The sequence below is a fragment of the Symphalangus syndactylus genome, chromosome 13 (genome assembly GCF_028878055.3).
Source record: "Symphalangus syndactylus isolate Jambi chromosome 13, NHGRI_mSymSyn1-v2.1_pri, whole genome shotgun sequence".
NCBI lineage: Eukaryota > Metazoa > Chordata > Mammalia > Primates > Hylobatidae > Symphalangus > Symphalangus syndactylus.
The window spans coordinates 33,042,010-33,048,486 of NC_072435.2; the positions used below are offsets into that span (position 1 = coordinate 33,042,010).

General features: G+C 44.9%; 1 protein-coding gene across 1 annotated transcript in view; it reads right to left on the reverse strand.

Annotated features, from left to right (window-relative positions):
* Positions 1 to 6,083, reverse strand: part of LOC129461240 (putative adhesion G protein-coupled receptor E4P) — a 47,933-nt gene extending 41,850 nt beyond the window's left edge. The window contains exon 1 of the mRNA XM_063615825.1: positions 6,031 to 6,083. The gene's annotated coding sequence lies outside the window, so the exon portion shown is untranslated. The remainder of the gene's footprint in view (positions 1 to 6,030) is intronic.
* Between the last annotated feature and the right edge of the window lie 394 nt (positions 6,084 to 6,477).

The following is a 6,477-nucleotide window of genomic DNA, read 5'->3' on the forward strand; positions in this document are numbered from 1 at the left end:
AGCCTTTCTTACCGTGTCGCCCAGGCTGGAATGCAATGGCACGATCTCGTCTCACTGCAACCTCCGCCTCCTGGGTTCAAGCAATTCCCCTGTCTCAGCCTCCCGAGTAGCTGGGATTACAGGCTCCCGCCACTACGCCTGGCTAATTTTTGTATTTTTTAAGTACAGACAGGGTTTCACCGTGTTGGTCAGGCTGGTCTCGAACTCCTGACCTCAGGTGATCCACCCACCTGGGCCTCCCAAAGTGCTGGGATTATAGGCATGAGCCACCAAGCCAGGCCTAAATGAGTCTTTCAAAGAAGACTTTAAGGAGCATTTTAGTAAGCGTTTGCCTATGGATATCAATTTAAAATGCAGAAAGCACTCTCCTAAGGTAATGTCGTTGGCCAATTGGGGTTTAAGATAAAACCTCCAGTGCACATTAGCAAAGATGATGTGCTCTGCAGATCTGTTAAGCCTTTCAAAGGCGCTGCCAATGATGATGGAGGCACTGATGGAGAAGATGCTTTAAGTAGTTTGCAGAAAAGTTTCACAAAATGTAAGCAGGAAGGCAAACAACAATTATGTGCAATGCAAACAATCTGATATCACATGCAAACATAATGTCATAGGAAGCTATTAGAACAACACAGGGCTGGGCGCGGTGGGTCACACCTATAATTCCAGCACTTTGGAGGGCACAGGCGGGCAGATCACTTGAGGTCAGGAGTTTGAGACCAGCCTGACCAACATGGTGAAACCCCATCTCTATTAAAAACACAAAATTATCCAGGCAATGTGGTGAGTGCCTGTAATCCCAGCTACTTGGGAGGCTGAGATATGAGAATCACTTGAACCTAGGAGGTGGAGGCTGCAGTGAGCTGAGATCAAACCACTGCATTCCAGCCTGGGTGACACAGCAAGACTCCATCTCAAAATAAATAAATAAATAAATAAATAAATAAATAAACAACCATAGAAAGTGATTATGACGTAGCATTAGGATCAAAAGGAGGTTATATGATTCTGTCATTACACATTGTATGCATGTATCAAAATATATCATGTGTAGCTCATAAATATGTGCCACTATGATGTATCAATACAAAATGTAGGTTATAAAGAAAGTATATAACATGTAAGAGAATTGTAAATGTTAATAGAAGAATGTCAGTATGAGTGATTTTAAATTTCTCTTTATTCAGCTGTAATTCTAAATTATGTACATTGCCCTAGCAATAAAAATAATATAATGAAGCGTTTTAATAAAAGAGGAAACAAAATTATTATTATTATTATTATTATTATTATTATTATTATTATTTGAGCCAGGGTCTCACTCTGTCGCCCAGGCTGGAGTACAGTGGCGCAATCTTGGCTCACCGCAACCTCCGCCTCCCAGGTTCAAGCGATTCTCCTGCCTCAGCCTCCCAAGCAGCTGGGATTACAGGCACCTACCATCACACCCAGCTAATTTTTGTATTTTTAGTAGAGAGGGGGTTTCACCATGTTGGCCAGGCGGGTCTCGAACTCCTGACCTCAAGTGATCCACCCACCTCGTTATCCCAAAGTGTTGCGCCCGGCCACAAAATTACTTTAAAAACTGTTCTTGGGAGGTCTATACTCCTGCTTTGATATATTCATGCTGCTTTGATCTCTGAGTTTGGAATCTGTTGGGGCTGCCTGTGTGTTTATGTGACAGTTCTCCCTCCATGCTTCACTCACAGTTACTTGCTGGCCATACACAGTTAGATGGCTTTAGAATTTGGTGCACAGGCAAACCTGGGTTTGAATCCCAAATCTACAACTACTAGTTAAGTGGCCCTGAGGTTGTGACTTTATCTCCAAGCCTCTCGTCTGCAAAATGTAGCTAAGAAAGAGCACATATTTTACAGTTTCATGCTGATCCAGTGAGACGACCCTTCATCCCTGCTGGCACATGGTAAGTCCTGAATAAAGCTACCTGTGAAGAGAAGTGGGAAGGATGATGGTGGTGGTGGTAGTGGTGGTGGTGGTCATGGTGGATGTGATAGTAGTGGTCATGATGGTAATGGTGGTGATGATAGTGAAGATCATAATGATGGTGGAGGTAGTGATGAAGGTGGCATTTGCGGTGATGGTACTGACAGTGGTTATGATGGTGGACATGATAGTAATGGTGATAGTAATGGTGGCAAAAGTGGTGGTGATGGTGATGGTGGTGATAGTGATGGTGATGATAGTGATGGTGATGGTGGTAATAATGGTGGTGGTGATGATGGTGGTGATGGTGACAGTGGTGATGGTGGTGATGGTGATCGTGATGGTGGTGGTGGTGATAGTGATGGTGATGGTGGTAATAATAGTGGTGATGGTGGTGGTGGTGATGGTGACGGTGGTGATGGTGGTGATGGTGATCGTGATGGTGGTGGTGGTAATAATGGTGATGGTGGTGATGGGATGGTGGCAATGGTGATGGTGGTAATAATGGTGATGGTGGTGATGGTGATGGTGGTGATAGTGATGGTGATGGTGGTAATAATAGTGGTGTGGTGATAACGATGGTGGTGATGGTGATGGTGGTGATGGTGACGGTGGTGATGGTGATGGTGATGGTGGTGGTGGTAATAATGGTGATGGTGGTGATGGTGATAGTAGCAATGGTGATGGTGATGGGATAGTGGCAATGGTGATGGTGGTAATAATGGTGATGGTGGTGATGGTGATAATGATGGTGGTGATGGTAATGGTGGTGATGATGATGGTGGTGATGATGGTGATGATGATGGTGGTAATGATGGTGATGATGGTAATGATGGTGGTGATGGTAATGGTGGTGGCGATGATGGTGATGGCGATGGTGGTGGTGGTAATCATGGTGATGGTGGTGATGATAGTGGCGATGGTGATGGTGGTGGTGGTAATAATGGTGATGGTGATAATGATGGTGGTGATGGTAATGGTGGTGGTGGTGGTGGTGATGGTAATGGTGGTGGTGGTAACAATGGTGATGGTGGTGATGGTAATGGTGGTGGTGGTAACAATGGTAATGGTGATGGTGGTAATGATGGTGGTGATGGTAATGGTGGTGGTGGTGATGGTGGTGATGGCGATGGTGGTGGTCGTAACAGTGGTGATGATGATGGTGGTAATGGTGGTAATGGTAATGGTGGTGGTGATGATGGTGGTGATGGTGATGGTGGTGGTCGTAACAGTGGTGATGGTGGTGGTGGTAATGATGGTGGTGATGATAATGGTGGTGGTGTTGATAATGGTGGTGGTGTTGATGGTAATGGTGGTGGTGGTGATGGTGGTGATGGTAATGGTGGCGGTAGTAACAATGGTGATGGTGATGGTGATAATGATGGTGGTAATGGTAATGGTGGTGGTGATGGTGGTGATGGCAATGGTGGTGGTCGTAACAGTGGTGATGGTGGTGGTGGTAATGGTGGTGGTGTTGATGATGGTCTTGGTGGTGGTGATGCTGGTGGTAGTAATGGTGATAGTGGTGATGATGATGATAGTGATGGTGGTGCTGATAGTGATGGTGATGATAGTGGTGGTGATGGCAGTGATGGTAATAATGAAAGGGGACTGCATGGTTGTGGTGATGGTGGCAAGGATGGTGGAAGTGACAGTAATGCTGATGGTGATGATGGTGATGACAGAGGTCATGGAGCTCTCTCATGTCCCTTCCCTGACCCCAGTTGTAATCACAACTTTGCATGCTAAGGATTGACCTTTTACCCAGTGGTAATGAGAATTAACAAGGGTCCTGTGAAGTCCCCACAGGAACACAGTAGTGGCCTAAGAAGGCCCATCCTATGGAACCCCCTATTCCTAAGCAGGCCAGCTGCACATTATGCATTAGAATCTTGCTTGCAAATCAAATTTTGCTGCAGATGCTTCTCTCATCCCTTCCATTACTGCCTCCTAAAATCACTTATGGAACTTCTACTATGGGCCAAGTGCCTTAAGAACTTTGTGGCTATTATCTTATTGAAAGCTACAACCATCTTGTGATGTAGGTCTTTTTTTTTTTTTGAGACGGAGTCTCTCTCTGTCACCCAGTGGCGCGAGCTCAGCTCACTGCAACCTCTGCCTCCCGGGTTCAAGCAATTCTCCTGCCTCAGCCTCCCGAGTAGCTGGGACTACAGGTGCGCACCACCATGCCTGGCTAATTTTTGTATTTTTAGTAGAGATGGGTTTTCACCATGTTGGCCAGGCTGGTCTGGAACTCCTAACCTCAGGTGATCCACCCGCCTTGGCCTCCCAAAGTGCTGGGATTACAGGTGTGAGCCACCACACCCAGCTGTGATGTAGGTCTTATAATTGTCTCCTCAGTCTTTTTTTTTTTTTTTTTTTTTTTTTGAGACGGAGTCTTTCTCTGTCCCCCAGGCTGGAGTGCGGTGGCGTGATCTCGGCTCACCGCAACCTCCACCTCCTGGGTTCACGCCATTCTCCTGCCTCAGCCTCCCAAGTAGCTGGGACCACAGGCGCCCGCCAGCATGCCCGGCTAATTTTTTTGTATTTTTTAGTAGAGACGGGGTTTCACCGTGTTAGCCAGGATGGTCTCGATCTCCTGACCTCGTGATCCACCCGCCTTGGCCTCCCAAAGTGCTGGGATTACAGGCTTGAGCCACCGCGCCCGGCCTGTTATCTCCTCAGTCTTCAGATGAGGAAATTGAGGTTCAAAACAATGATATCATTTGCTCAAGATTGTGCTGCTAGGAAAATACAAAGCTAAGACTTGGACAGTGTCAGCTTGAGTCCAAAGCCCATGCACAACCACCTCACCAAGGTCATAAACTCCGATGTCTCCCAGGATCTAGACATGCGACATAAATACTTAAGGCCATTGGTGGGAAGTAATAAGGACTGTGGGGAACTGGAGACCAAAGGCTATCTAGAGACACCCACGCCCACTTTTTCCTTAAATACAGAACCAGGAGACCAACCACTTTCAATCTCTGCAGTAGACAATACTACTTCACTGAAATCAATTTCTGTCGTGGGAATCTTGTGTCCCATTGGTGGAGTTATACTTGATTACTTTCTGGATACCTTTCCTCTTTCAACATTTGTCTTCTTTTTAGAGTCATGTTTCTCCACCCTTCAAAACGTCTACTCTAAAATATAACTGGAAAATTCTCAATGAAAAGAACCCCTATTCAGATAAGGGCATTTCTTTGCTGAGGCCTGATTTGAAACAAATTTAACTGAAGTGAGTATTTTGAAAGGAAAAAGGTGGTAAGATTTTTCACAACAGCCGAGGCCTCAGGGAGGCTGATTTGGAGGGGATTTTTGGCCATAACCAATTGTAAGAAAAGAATTTCACATCAGAGAGAAAGAGAGGCAGACACAGAGAACTGAGCCAAGGATCACACACAAAGAACCTCACTATTTGCAGCAACTGATATTTTATAATTATAGTTCTTTTCATTTCTGCTTGTTGCCTTGGTGGTCATTACCCACTAAAGACGACCAGCCTCCTCCTGTGGATCACAACCAGCTGGTTGAAAAAGTTGACATGTAAATCTCTCTGCTTTGATCATGAATAAAGGACAAAACCCTTCCACCATGATAATGACAATGACTGTGAGGCTGGCATTTTAAACACATGTGCTGATGTGTATATTATGGGTGTCAGGTGTGTGAAAAAGCTGTTAATTCACCCTACAGACTTAGGAAACTCGCTCATCTTTTTAGATCTTGTTTTCCTTGTTTTTCATAACGTGTTCGTTGTAAGCTATGTCCGTCTTAGAGTCTTCTTGAATCTTGATCATTTTAGTTCACCTGAAGCCCCTTTACACACCATTGCCCCCTTCTTTGTGCGTGATAAGGCATCCCAGCAGGTTTCAGACTATCACATAACAACACACACACTCCTTGCCCAAGCAGAAGTGGAAAAATGAATGTCAGATAGAAGCCGACACAGCAGCTTTCAAGAAAGAAAGTAACCGGACATGTAATGAGGCCTCCTTGAAAATGTTTCCAGAACCAGAATATTTTTCTTAGATTCATAATCACAAGTAAAACATTTCCTGTTTTCTATAGGAAGATACTACTTACCCTAAAGATGAAAAGTCCTTGCCTCTCACTTAGTCTGGTAGCTTCTCACAACTGACAGAAGAGGAAGTACATCGCTCTTTATCTTGAGCTCTGGTTTCTCAAAGAGTCTTGTGGGTGGAAAAGGAGGCTGCGTTGTTGTTTGGGGAGTTTGCATAATGCAGGGTCTATTAGTTCTCTTTCCATTGCCGTAATTTAAGTGGTACATTATCATGGTGGACCATATCAGAGTGCCTCAGAAAATGAATGGGGAAATGATGATGGTGATCAGTGGGAAATGGAGAGGGATAATGGAGAGTGAAGCCAACTTCCAAGGATATAGGTTCAACTTCAAAGAGGTCCTTTTAGTTTAATTTTCACTACCAGAGTTGAAGGCCAGAGTGCGGAAAGGAGTCAGTGTATCTTTGTATTGCTGAATTTCCTATTCCAGTTGACCAACTTGGGAAAATG